This window comes from Oncorhynchus mykiss, chromosome 29, assembly GCF_057628025.1.
Source record: "Oncorhynchus mykiss isolate SJ-2025 chromosome 29, ASM5762802v1, whole genome shotgun sequence".
NCBI lineage: Eukaryota > Metazoa > Chordata > Actinopteri > Salmoniformes > Salmonidae > Oncorhynchus > Oncorhynchus mykiss.
The window spans coordinates 11,336,958-11,351,346 of NC_143050.1; positions in this window are offsets into that span (position 1 = coordinate 11,336,958).

Here is a 14,389-nt window from a genome sequence, read left to right on the forward strand (position 1 = left end):
TCTATCTATTTTTCCGTTTTTCATCTATTTTTCCATCTATTTTTCCGCTTTTCCGTTTTGTCGTCTATTTCCCAATCCATTTCCCAATCCATTTACCTTTTCTTTCTGAAAGTAGAGGAAGAAATGCAGTGGTTATGCTTGTGGCCAGCTGAAAGTGAAGAACTGTATAGAGGTAATGCACTGGACCAACTCTTGTTGACCATTTTTATGGAATACCAGCAACAAACTTGCACAATGTTTAAATTTTTTAAATAATATATATATATGTGTGTGTGTGTGTGTGTATATATATATATATGTGTGTGTGTGTATGTATATATATTTATACACACACACACACACAACATAATGGCAGCTGTTTTTAATTAAACAATTAAATACATATTATGTAAAGTGAAAAAAACCTTGTTTACCATGTCATTCTCCAGTCTTCTTGGTTCGCTTCACTAGTTGTTTGTAACTGGGTCAGTTTGTATCACTAGTTGTTTATAACTGGGTCAGTTTGCTTCATTTACACCTCTGTATTTTTCCTACTTCTGGTTGAAAATAAATTCTATATCTGTTTTAAATCCGTGTGTATTGTATTTGTGTGTTGTAGTACTTGAGTCCAGGACTTGGACTCAAGTCACAATTTTCATGACTCGTGACTTGACTGGTATGACTGTCAGAAAATCTCCCTCCCTTGCATAATTCAACATGCTAGCTACAACAGCAGATGTTTGGATAGCTGCTATATTAGCAGTCTAACGTTGCTTAGCTGTATACATATTGAAATGTACTGTAGCTTCAAAGATCGTTGGACTGCAGCTTTTAGCGCTACCAAGGGACTCGTGACTCCAAACACTTGGACTTGAGTGACTTGAATGCTAGGGACTTGGACTTGAGTTCAGTGACTTGAATGCTAGGGACTTGGACTTGAGTTCAGTGACTTGACTACAACACTTGTGTGTTGTTGTACACCGGAGTGAATCTGTGTCTCTGGTAATGTGAGTTATGTCTTGTTCACCCAATTGGGTGACTATTTCAAGGTACATCTCAACTGATATTTAACAACATTCCCTTCAGGAACATGCAGTGCAACAGTCTGGATAAATAAGCAGGGAAATGTTTCTCCTATTAGGTCCCACAGAGGGGATTTCGCCAATCAGAAAATCGTGACTGTGACAGTCAGCCAGCAGATGGTGTCTATGTACCATCGGTTAGAAAGCTCAATCTGATTTGAGGTGGTTTGTGAATGGTTTGATTTCCAATAATTCAGCATGTTAGGGAAAAGATCAAAGACAATTTTCTCTGGGACACGGTTGAATACATAGATCGAGGTTCTGTCTTGTGAATGTGAAACTCAACTGGATCCCAGATGAAACTCTATTGACTGTTGTTTCTTCTCACAGATGGCCGCTGTATCTCCTTGAGTCTGGCGAGAGAGACTACTGATTGTAGCTGCTGCATCGGCATGGTCTTCTGTCTGAGCAGCATCTGTTGCCGTGGGGTTAGGAGGCAAGCTGGGAGGAGGGGCCAAGAAATGTAAAGAGACATCTACATTTCTTGGGAGGGGCATGCGAGTATGAACTTGATATCAGCTCTAGACCCAGACCCTTCTCCATGCTAGGAGAAAGGGGGTTATTTCCTATACGCAGGGGAACATTCACAGCAGATGTTACTAATGGCTTTGCTGTAAACTCTGTGAAATCAATCCATTAGCAGGTTCTCACAATTGGCACGCTCTCAACACTCTTGCCTTGTCTCTGGCATGTCATTCTGTCACCAGAACAGTTAGTATTGTCAGTACTCGAGCTGGGAAACTGCCACTTTGATCTACTTGCCAGATTGGTATGAGGAGAGGCTCAGAGAGTGAGTTTAGAGCTGCTAGCATTAATCCCTTCAGCACAGAGCAACAGTTTGATTCCAGCTCTGTGTAGTTAATCAACGCTGCCATTAGTCTTGATAAGGACAGATTCCGCTCAGCAAACCAAGGAATGTTCTCACTGGAGCATGCCGTTGGCCCACAGAAACACGGATTGCCTCTGGTGGAGCTGTACATGGCTGGTGAAGGAGTGCTTTGCTAAAGTTGGATTTTTTTCTTACATTCCCAGGAGATAAAATGGTTTTATTATAAATCATTTAGAAAAAAACTTTTGTAAATCTATAAAGTAGAAAATCAAGCTTGCATCTCAAGGCCAATAGTGGCATGGTTTGATACAAATGTTATTGTTGCACAGTGCTCTACGAGAGCTGTCCATGGGAGCACTGACACCTATCTGCCTCTCTGGCCTGTGCTGAGGTTCATTCACCTTGAAACACCATGAGCCAAAGTTAGTGGATTGCACATTTATATTTTCCCCAGAAAGCACTCTCCCTATGTTAGTAATGTCACTGTTCAGCTTTTCCTCAAATTACATGGCTTCAGATTATTGGGAGATTATGGTCCACGGTTGGTTTGGGTCAAGAAGGCCAACGCAGACAAATCAAAGTGTATTGGTTGCGTGCACACAGATTTGCAGGTGCAGCGAAATGCTTGTGTTTCAACCTCCAACAGTGCAGTAATACCTAACAATAAAAAACAATACAAACATAATCCAGAATTTTTTTTAATTAAGAAATATCAGAACGAGCAATGTCAGAGGCCGGAATATATATATATACATACATACACACACAGTACCAGTCATAAGTTTGGACACACCTACTCACTCAAGGGTTTTTCTTTATTTGACTATTTTCTACATTGCGGAGGTGATTGTGGAGGCCAGGTCATCTGATGCATCACTCAATCCCTCTCCTTCTTCGTCAAATAAATAGCCCTTATGCAGCCTGGAGGTGTTTTGGGTCATTGTCCTGTTGAAAAACAGATGATAGTCCCACTAAGCACAAACCAGATGGGATGGTGTATCGCTGCAGAATGCTGTGGTAGCCATGTTGGTTAAATGTGCATTGAATTCTAAATAAATCACTGACAGTATCACCAGCAAAAGACCATCACACCACCACCTCCATGCTTCACGGTGGGAACCACACATGCGGAGAACATCCATTTACCTCCTCTGGGTCTCACAAAGACACAGTGGTTGGAACCAAAAATCTAAATTTGGACTCATCAGACCAAAGGACAGATTTCCACCGGTCTAATGTCCATTGCTTGTGTTTCTTGGCCCAAGCAAATCTCTTCTTCTTATTGGTGTCCTTTAGTAGCAATTCAACCATGAAGGCCTGATTCATACAGTCTCCTCTGAACAGTTGATGTTGAGATGTGTCTGTTACTTGAACTCACTGAAGTATTTATCTGGGCTGCAATCTGAGGTGCAGTTAACTCTAATAAATGTATCCTCTGCAGCAGAGGTAACCCTGGGTCTTCCTTTCTGTGGCGGTCCTCATGAGAGCCATTTTCAACATAGAGCTTGGTGGTTTTTGTGACTGCACTTGAGGAAACTTTCAAAGTTCTTGAAAAGTTCTGTATTGACTGACCTTCATGTCTTAATAATGATGGACTGTCATTTCTCCTTGCTTAGTTGAGCTGTTCTTTCCATAATATGGACTTGGTCTTGTACCAAATAGGGTTATCTTCTGTTTACAACCCATACCTGGTCACAACACAACTGATTGGCTCTAATGCATTAAGAAGGAAAGAAATTCCACAAATTCACTTTATCAAGGCACACCTGTAGTTTTAGATTCATTACAGGTGACTCATGAAGCTGGTTGTGTGAATGCCAAGAGTGTGCAAAGCTGTCATCAAAGCCCTAAAGGGTAGCTACTTTGAAGAATCTAAAATATATTTTCAAACACTTTTTGGGTTATTACATGATTCCATATGTGTTATTTCATAGTTTTGATTTCTTCACTATTATTCTACATTGTATTAATAAAGGAATAACCCTTAAATAGGTAGGTGTGTCCAAACTTTGGACTGGTAGTGTATATATGATCATTGAATGACAATATAATGGTCTGTAAAGACAGTATATGAATAGAAACGGTGTGTACATCCGTATATAGGATGAGCCATGGCTGTGTCGTTTCTTTGGCTATGCCGGATTAATTGATATGACATGCTATTCTGTAAAATAATTTCTCCGTAATTAATATTACCTGATTGAGCTAATCATGTAAATGTAATTAACTAGAGAGTCGGGCACCCCGAAATAACATTTATAGAGCTGTTATCTTCCGAATAAACTCTTAAAGACCTCGTAATATTTTACATCAATAGCAGTCAATATCAATCGTCATCTTAATTCAGTCTCATCTGAAAGTTGTAAATTATTTTATCTGCACGAACCCTGGCTAACAAGTTGAATCAGCAATACAAAATGGGGTTTAATTATTTATTTACTAAATAGCTAACTAATCACACAGAATTACACATACACACAATTAATCATAACTTGATTACAAATTACGTCATAAAGGAAAATGTCCCTAGCGGGCGGAACAGATATGACAGCTTGTTTACACAAAAGAAAAGGGGCTGGGTTTGAGTGAAAGATAGGGAAGACTGAGGAACAAAGGGAAGAAGCTGGGCTATCGTAAATACAGTATCTTATGCATTCTAAATTACCGCCCATTTGGAAAAGGAAAATGCAATAAATATTTACTCTGAGCTGCGCTTTGGTAGGTTGGTGGTAGATGGAAGGCCGTGTTGTCCAACCGAGTCCTTTGAAGAATGTCTCTGGTGGTCAATTGGATACGTCGTAGTCACGTCGTTGTGTGGTAGACGGGATACTCTGTCTGATCCTTCCTAACCTGAGTTTGCAGCTGTGGTTGCTAACTCAACGGCTAGGAGGTATCACTTCTGTAGTGAATAAGAGTTCAAAGTTCATACCATTCACAACCAAAGCTCACGCTGATGTTGGCTTCGTTCTGTAGTTATTATCTGAACCATTCTGACATAGGACCATCGTCCAACATCCCCAGAACAGACAGTTCTATTGTCGTCAAGGCTTTAAATAGGAAGGGAGAAAAGGGGTGGGTTTCATAGTTTACAACCTCTGTCTTTTCACGTGGGCGGGCCACTGAGTGAGCATCCCTATCTTATGAAAACCCACATCTCACATTTTAGAAGCTAAAATCACATTTCATCCCCTCACAAATAATTTCATATTCAAACATTTAAATTAAACAACAATTCCATGTGAATCCGATAACTCTGATGTGTAGACTTTCCACTGTAGAGTTTATGTCATCTTATCATTGATGAGAATGTCTCAGATGACAACCGAACTGACATCATATTCATTAAGTACCACCTCATATGTTCAATTGTTCGGATTACCAGAATATAGTTCATTTCCCCCCACCTACTGATGTTTCCAGAGTCTCTATGTTAACCAAGGGGTTTGCAAATGTAACCTCAGTAAGGTAGAGAGAGGAAAAAGGGGGGAAGAGGTATTTATGACTGTCATAAACCTACCCACCAGGCCAACGTCATGACAGCTAGAATACAGTATATACATATAAAGTGATTGCATTGAAGATGTATGGCCACGCAGTAATGGGTGAATAGGGAGTACAGGAGAGGACTAAGCACACACAGCAGCCAGCCAGTGTCTAGGATCAGGGTGGTGGAGGTGTTGTTGCCTGCCTTCACTTGCGGTCGGCCCATCAGGAAGTCTAGGACCAAGATGCACAGGGAGGGGTTCAGACCTAGGACCCTGAGCTTAGTGGTGAGCTTGGAGGGCACTATGGTGTTGAATGCTAAGCTGTAGTCGATGAACAACACTCTTGCATAGGTATTTCTCTTGTCTAGGTGGGATAGGGCAGTGTGCAGTGCAATTGCGATTACGTCGTCAGTGGATCTGTTGGGGCGATATGTGAATTGTAGTGGGTCTAGGGTACCGGGTAAGATGGAGGTGATATGGTCCTTTACTAGCCTCTCAAAGCACTTCATGATGACAGAAGTGGGTGCTACGGGTGATAGTCATTTAGTTCAGTTACGTTCACTTTCTTGGGTACAGGAACAATGGTGGACATCTTGAAGCAAGTGGGTACAACAGACTGGGATAGGTAGAGATTTAATATGTATTTACAGTGCCTTGCGGAAGTATTCGGCCCCCTTGAACTTTGCGACCTTTTGCCACATTTCAGGCTTCAAACATAAAGATATAAAACTGTATTTTTTTGTGAAGAATCAACAACAAGTGGGACACAATCATGAAGTGGAACGACATTTATTGGATATTTCAAACTTTTTTAACAAATCAAAAACTGAAAAATTGGGCGTGCAAAATTATTCAGCCCCCTTAAGTTAATACTTTGTAGCGCCACATTTTGCTGCGATTACAGCTGTAAGTCGCTTGGGGTATGTCTCTATCAGTTTTGCACATCGAGAGACTGACATTTTTTCCCATTCCTCGTTGCAAAACAGCTCGAGCTCAGTGAGGTTGGATGGAGAGCATTTGTGAACAGCAGTTTTCAGTTCTTTCCACAGATTCTCGATTGGATTCAGGTCTGGACTTTGACTTGGCCATTCTAACACCTGGATATGTTTATTTTTGAACCATTCCATTGTAGATTTTGCTTTATGTTTTGGATCATTGTCTTGTTGGAAGACAAATCTTCGTCCCAGTCTCAGGTCTTTTGCAGACTCCATCAGGTTTTGTTCCAGAATGGTCCTGTATTTGGCTCCATCCATCTTCCCATCAATTTTAACCATCTTCCATGTCCCTGCTGAAGAAAAGCAGGCCCAAACCATGATGCTGCCACCACCATGTTTGACAGTGGGGATGGTATATTCAGGGTGATGAGCTGTGTTGCTTTTACGCCAAACATAACATTTTGCATTGTTGCCAAAAAGTTCAATTTTGGTTTCATCTGACCAGAGCACCTTCTTCCACATGTTTGGTGTGTCTCCCAGGTGGCTTGTGGCAACCTTTAAACGACACTTTTTATGGATATCTTTAAGAAATGGCTTTCTTCTTGCCACTCTTCCATAAAGGCCAGATTTGTGCACTATACGACTGATTGTTGTCCTATGGACAGAGTCTCCCACCTCAGCTGTATATCTCTGCAGTTCATCCAGAGTGATCATGGGCCTCTTGGCTGCATCTCTGATCAGTCTTCTCCTTGTATGAGCTGAAAGTTTAGAGGGGCGGCCAGGTCTTGGTAGATTTGCAGTGGTCTGATACTCCTTCCATTTCAATATTATCGCTTGCACAGTGCTCCTTGGGATGTTTAAAGCTTGGGAAATCTTTTTGTATCCAAATCCGGCTTTAAACTTCTTCACAACAGTATCTCGGACCTGCCTGGTGTGTTCCTTGTTCTTCATGATGCTCTCTGCGCTTTTAACGGACCTCTGAGACTATCACAGTGCAGGTGCATTTATACGGAGACTTGATTACACACAGGTGGATTGTATTTATCATCATTAGTCATTTAGGTCAACATTGGATCATTCAGAGATCCTCACTGAACTTCTGGAGAGAGTTTGCTGCACTGAAAGTAAAGGGGGCTGAATAATTTTGCACGCCCAATGTTTCAGTTTTTGATTTGTTAAAAAAGTTTGAAATATCCAATAAATGTCGTTCCACTTCATGATTGTGTCCCACTTGTTGTTGATTCTTCACAAAAAAATACAGTTTTACATCTTTATGTTTGAAGCATGAAATGTGGCAAAAGGTCGCAAAGTTCAAGGGGGGCGAATACTTTCGCAAGGCACTGTAAACACTCCAGCCAACTGGTATACACATGCTCTGAGGATGTGGCTTAGGATGTCGTCTGCGAGGGTTACAGTGGTGATTCTAGCATGTAATAATCTTGATGGGGCAAACTCAACCATTTTCTTTTTTTTTATGCATGCCAGCAAAGCTTCTGCACAACACAAAACAAAACTTAACAGTACATTAGTTGCACTATAATGGTGACAAACGGTGCCCACAAACTGTTAGGGCCTACATAAAGCTGTCCCAACAGCAGAACTTTGTTTTCAGCACCAAATTATTAGGGTGATGCACATGGTCGACTAACAGTTTACTGCACAACATACACTTAGTATTTATTTCAGAGCTACAATATACATACTGTGTCTTCCTGGCATATTATATAATTTATGCAGCAGCATACAAGACATTTTTGGACTCACTGTTGTGCTGTGCTCACTTGAACAGGAAGGTGGTGCGCAAATTTTGTCATGGAACTTGAGAGAAAAAAACAAGGTTTAATCATGACGTCAGTGATCTTCAGGCCAGAGCCCTAGAAAGAGGCCCGAGTTTCCGACTTGGAATTCAGAGTTGGATGACCGTTCAAAATGTGCTTTCCCAGTCGGAGCAAGGTTTCTTTCAGAGTTCCCAGTTGTCTTGAACTCACTGAAGTCTGAGATTTCCCAGTTCTGAGTTTCCAGTTGTTTTGAACGCAGCAAAAGTCATGCTGGATTGACAGCATGGCCAATGTAACCTTTTTTTGCCCACTGTGAATGTTTATTATTTTAAGCCTGGAAAATAGACCCTTAAACCCAGACCTGGACCACACACCCTCTCCACCAAATATAAGGCAGGGAAAGGTCATGTAAGTGATTGCTTTGCAAACGCTTACAGTTAGCCTCTGATTCTTTCCAAACCACTCATTGTTGAATTTGCGATTTCCAACTTGTCTAATGTTTATGTCCAACAGGCAATGAGCACCAATACATTCTATCTTGAAAAGGATCTGTCAATAGATTGTCGACATAATTCATGATGATGACTGCTTGTCTAGCTCGCTAGCTAACATTTTGAAAGTATGTTGACATGATCAGTCCAATCAAAGCTACGGAAGATATAACGTGATCTGATGACATTTTATCAGTAGCCAATGACCTTGAGCCTTCTTGGATGGGCACTTCTAATGTAAATACTGTATATGGCAGCACCCAAGGGGTTTGAACTTTCTAGCTCTCCCTGTAGATTTTGCAGTGATGTAGTGTCCCCATGAGTGACAGAACACTGAGACAATCACGGCGCAACTAGAGAAGATTACCAACCCCAACACTCTGTGTTTTCCGTTGGCTGATCCATTACCACAGAAAGCACTGAACTAGGCTGAAACTCCTGTATTTTGAAGCTGCTTCACTCAAGAAAGCAAAAAAGAGACTATGTTTGTATGCGGCTTTATTAACTATATGGCTCTGCCCCTCCTTGCCTGAATGACGGGTCGCCACTGGAGGCAAGCGTAAATGACTTACTCACGTCGGCCATGGAGAATGAGAGTGCACAGTCCTCGAGCATCGGGGGCCGCATCAGGGGCTGGATGTTTTCCTCAAAGTGGGCAAAGAAGGTGTTTAGCTCTCGTCCGAGAGCTCTGTTGTATAATCACAACAGACTACAAAATCAAGCTCGTTGCTATCCGGGTTCCTTGGGATGTCCCAACTCTGATGTTACCCCATTGAAGTTGGGTTAGGTAAAGGTCACAGTTAAGGTTAGGGTTACGGTTAGGGTTAGGATTTAGGGTAGGGATGTCCCAAGGATCCCAGATATCACAAAATCAATGTTGGCTCTTAAAGGGGCATTAGCCTACATTGGTGTAAAATGTCCAATGGCAATGTTGCATAAAGATGGAGGCTTCCATGTGCTTATCTCAACGCCTCATTTGCTAAGTTCGCCGTATTGTATACTGCTGTCCGTTACTCTTTGTTTTGTACTGCCATTAGCACAGTATACAGTGTATACTGCTGTCCGTTACTCTTTGTTTTGTACTGCCATTAACACAGTATACAGTGTATACTGCTGTCCGTTACTCTTTGTTTTGTACTGCCATTAGCACAGTATACAGTGTATACTGCTGTCCGTTACTCTTTGTTTTGTACTGCCATTAACACAGTATACAGTGTATACTGCTGTCCGTTACTCTTTGTTTTGTACTGCCATTAGCACAGTATACAGTGTATACTGCTGTCCGTTACTCTTTGTTTTGTACTGCCATTAACACAGTATACAGTGTATACTGCTGTCCGTTACTCTTTGTTTTGTACTGCCATTAGCACAGTATACAGTGTATACTGCTGTCCGTTACTCTTTGTTTTGTACTGCCATTAGCACAGTATACAGTGTATACTGCTGTCCGTTACTCTTTGTTTTGTACTGCCATTAACACAGTATACAGTGTATACTGCTGTCCGTTACTCTTTGTTTTGTACTGCCATTAACACAGTATACAGTGTATACTGCTGTCCGTTACTCTTTGTTTTGTACTACCATTAACACAGTATACAGTGTATACTGCTGTCCGTTACTCTTTGTTTTGTACTGCCATTAGCACAGTATACAGTGTATACTGCTGTCCGTTACTCTTTGTTTTGTACTGCCATTAACACAGTATACAGTGTATACTGCTGTCCGTTACTCTTTGTTTTGTACTGCCATTAACACAGTATACAGTGTATACTGCTGTCCGTTACTCTTTGTTTTGTATTAGGAAAATACCACTTGACTTTTCCCCAAAGTGTTTTTTACGTTACAGCCTTATTCTAAAATTGATTCTTCCCTCGTCAATCTACACACAGTACCACATAAGGACAAAGCAAAAACAGGTTTTTAGAAATGTTTGCAAATACTGAAATATCCCGTTTACAGTATACAGACCCTTTACTCAGTACTTTGTTCACACCTTTGGCAGCGATTACAGCCTTGAGTCTTCTTGGTATGACACCACAAGCTTGGCACACCTGTATTTGTGGAGTTTCTCCATTTTTTTCTACAGATCCTCTCAAGCTCTGTCAGGTTGGATGGGGAGTGTCGCAGCACAGCTATTTTCAGGTCTCTCCAGAGATGTTCGATCGGGTTCATGTCCGGGCTCTGGCTAGGGCACTCAAGGACATTCAAAGACTTGACCCGAAGCCACTCCTGCGTTGTCTTGGCTGTGTGCTTAGGGTCATTGTCTTGTTGGAAAGTGAACCTTTGCCTCAGTCTGAGGTCCTAAGCACTCTGGAGCAGGCAGCCAGCTCTGGGCAAAGTCTTGGTGGTTACAAACATCTTCCATTTACGAATGATGGAGCCCACTGTGTTCTTGGGGACCTTCAATACTGCAGACATTTTTTGTTTCCCTTCCCCAGATCTGTACCTCGACACAATCCTGTCTCGGAGCTCTACAGACAATTCCTTCGACCTCATGGCTTGGTTTTGCTTTGACATGCACTGTCAACTATGGGACCTTATATAGACAGGTGTGTTTTTTTTCCAAATCATGTCCAATCAATTTAATTTACCACAGTTGGACTAAGTTGTAGAAACATCTCAAGGATGATCAATGGAAACAGGATGCACCTGAGCTCAATTGGGAGTCTCATAGCAAAGGGTCTGAATACTAATGTAAATAAGGTATTTGTTTTTTATTTATTAGTACATTTTTAGTAAATAATAACACTTTCTAAGGTATTATACATGTTGTTTTGTAGATATGAAGTGGTGTAATAATTGTGGCAGATGTTTGTGTGTATATAGAACATTTTATGTTTAGGGTTTTCAATATATCACAAACTGATTCTGCATATGGGTTTACTGTTTTATCTTTTGTTTCTATTGTAATGTAAGTTTGTTTTAATGTGTTTGGACCCCAGGAAGAGTATCTAATAATATATAATATAATATAATATCTATATAATATTTAATAATGATTCCTAATAAATACAGATACAAATGTACAAGGTATGACAGCAATCAGCTTTGGTTTAGTTTCCCTGACAGTGGTAGGCACTCTTTCCAAATGCTAACGTTTTAGCATTTGTGGCACAAATCCTATTCGTAATGGGACTGATATTAGCAATTTTTCATGCGTCATGTTCAAATGATCTATTGGTGAACTTCACAATCAATTTCAGATACTTTTGGATGATTTGGACATGATGCACTAAAAATGCTAATGTTGGTCCCATGACTTGAATGGGATTTGTGTCATGAATTCTAAAATGTTAGCATTTAGAAACAGTGCCAGGGAAACTAAACCAAAGCATGGATTGCTGTCCTACCTTGTACTTTTGTATTTGTGGGATATCCAGCAGCTACTCTTCCTGGAGTCCAAACAATACAAAGGCAATACAAAATGTATAATACCACCATACAACATTATTTCAATGTACGTGTCTGTAGAGTGCTAGTGTTTGTGAGTATGCGTGTGCCTGTACCTGTGTGTCTCTTCACAGTCCCCGCTGTTCCATAAGGTGAATTTTTATCTGTTTTTAAAAATCTGATTCTATTGCTTGCATCAGTTACCTGATGTTGAAAAGAGTTCCATGTAGTCATGGCTCTACGTAGTACTGTGCACCTCCCGTAGTCTGTTCTGGACTTGGGGACTGTGAAGAGACCTCTGGTGGCATGTCTTGTGTGGTATGCATGGGTCTTTGAGCTGTGTGCTATTAGTTTAAACAGACAGCTCGGTGCATTCAGCTTGTCAACACTTCTTACAAAATAAGTAGTGATGAAGTCAATCTCTCCTCCAATTTGAGCCATAAGAGATTGACATGCATATCGTTAATGTTAGCTCCCCGTGTACATTTAAGGGCCAGCCGTGCTGCCCTATTCTGAGCCAATTGTAATTTTCCTAAGTTTCTCTTTGTGGCACCTGACCACATGACTGAACAGTAGTCCAGGTGTTACAAAACTAGGGCCTGTAGGACCTGCCTTGTTGATAGTGCTGTTAAAAAGGTAGCGCAGTGCTTTATTATGGACAGACTTCTCTCCATCTTAGCTACTGTTGTATCAACATGTTTTGACCATGACATTTTACAATACAGGGTTACTCCAAGCAGTTTAGTCACCTCAACTTGCTTAATCTCCACATTATTCATTACAATTTCTTGTAATGAATAATGTTTTAGGGTTTAACTAATGATTTGTCCCAATACAATGCTTTATTTTTTATTTTTTTATTTTTAGGATTAACTTATTCCTTTCCACCAATTCTGAAACTATCTCAAATCAAATCACATTTAATTTGTCATGTGCTGAATACAACAGGCCAACCTTACCGTGAAATGTTAAAATATTTATTAAATAAACTCAAGTAAAAAAATACATAAATAAACACAATAAAATAACATTCAGCTTTTTTCAAAACCAGTGGCATAGTAAAGATTAGTAAAGTAAAGATTGAAAAAAGTAAGGGGCTTAGAGAGCTGCCCTGGGGAATTCCTGATTCTACCTGGATTATCTTGCAGAGGATTCCATTAAATAACACCCTGTAACAACGTTCGTCTGTAGGAGGAGAAGCGGACCAAAAAGCAGCGTGGTGGTTATTCATGTTCTTTAATGGAAAACTGAACGATACATGAAATAACTCAAATCTACAAAACAACAAACGGAACGTGAAAACCTATACAGCCTATCCTGTGACAACAAACACAGTGACAGGAACAATCACCCACAAACACACAGTGAAACCCAGGCTACCTAAGTATGATTCTCAATCAGAGACAACTAATGACACCTGCCTCTGATTGAGAACCATACTAGGCCGAAAACATAGAAATGCCCCAAAACATAGAAAAACAAACATAGACTGCCCACCCAACTCACGCCCTGACCATACTAAATAAATACAAAACAACAGAAATAGAGGTCAGAACGTGACACACCCTCTGTGTTCTTTTTGACAGGTAAGTCGTTATCCACAATATAGCAGGGGGTGTAAAGCCATAACACATACGTTTTTTCCAGTAGCAGACTATGATCGATTTTGTCAAACAGCCCACACAATCTTTTTATCTTACATTTTTCTCAACCAATAATTTGTGTAAGTGCAGTGCTTATTGAATGTCCTTCCCTATAAGCGTGCTGAAAGTCAGTTGTCAATTTGTTTACTGTAAAATAGCATTGTATCAGGTGAAACACATTTTTTTTTCCACAAGATTACTAATGGTTGGTAACAAGCTGATAGGTCAGATATTTGTGCCAGTAAGGACTCTTCTTAGATAGCGGAATTACTTTTGCTTCCCTCCAGGCCTGAGGGCACACATTTTCTAGTAGGCTTCAATTGAAGATGCGGCAAATAGGCGTGGCAATACCGTCCGCTATTATCTTGAGTAATTTTCCATCCAAGTTGTCAGACCCCGGTGGCTTGTCATTGTTGACAGACAACAATACATTTTTCTCCTCTTCCACACTCACTTTACGGAATTGAAAACTACTATGCTTGTCTTTCATAATTCGGTCAGATATACTTGGATTTGTAGTGTCAGCGTTTGTTACTGGCATGTCATGCCTAAGTTTGCTAATCTTGCAAATGAAAAAATAATTGGTTTAGTAGTTGGTTTTGTGATGAATGAGTACATACAGTGCCTTCAGAAAGTATTCACACCCTTTGAGTTTTTCCATTGAATGCGTAAGGAAACCAACATATCATTCTGGAATTTGGGTGAACTATCATTTAAGGCTGATATTAGAGCTTCAGAGGGTAGGGTAAGGGTCAAGGCCGTTATTAGAGCTTCAGA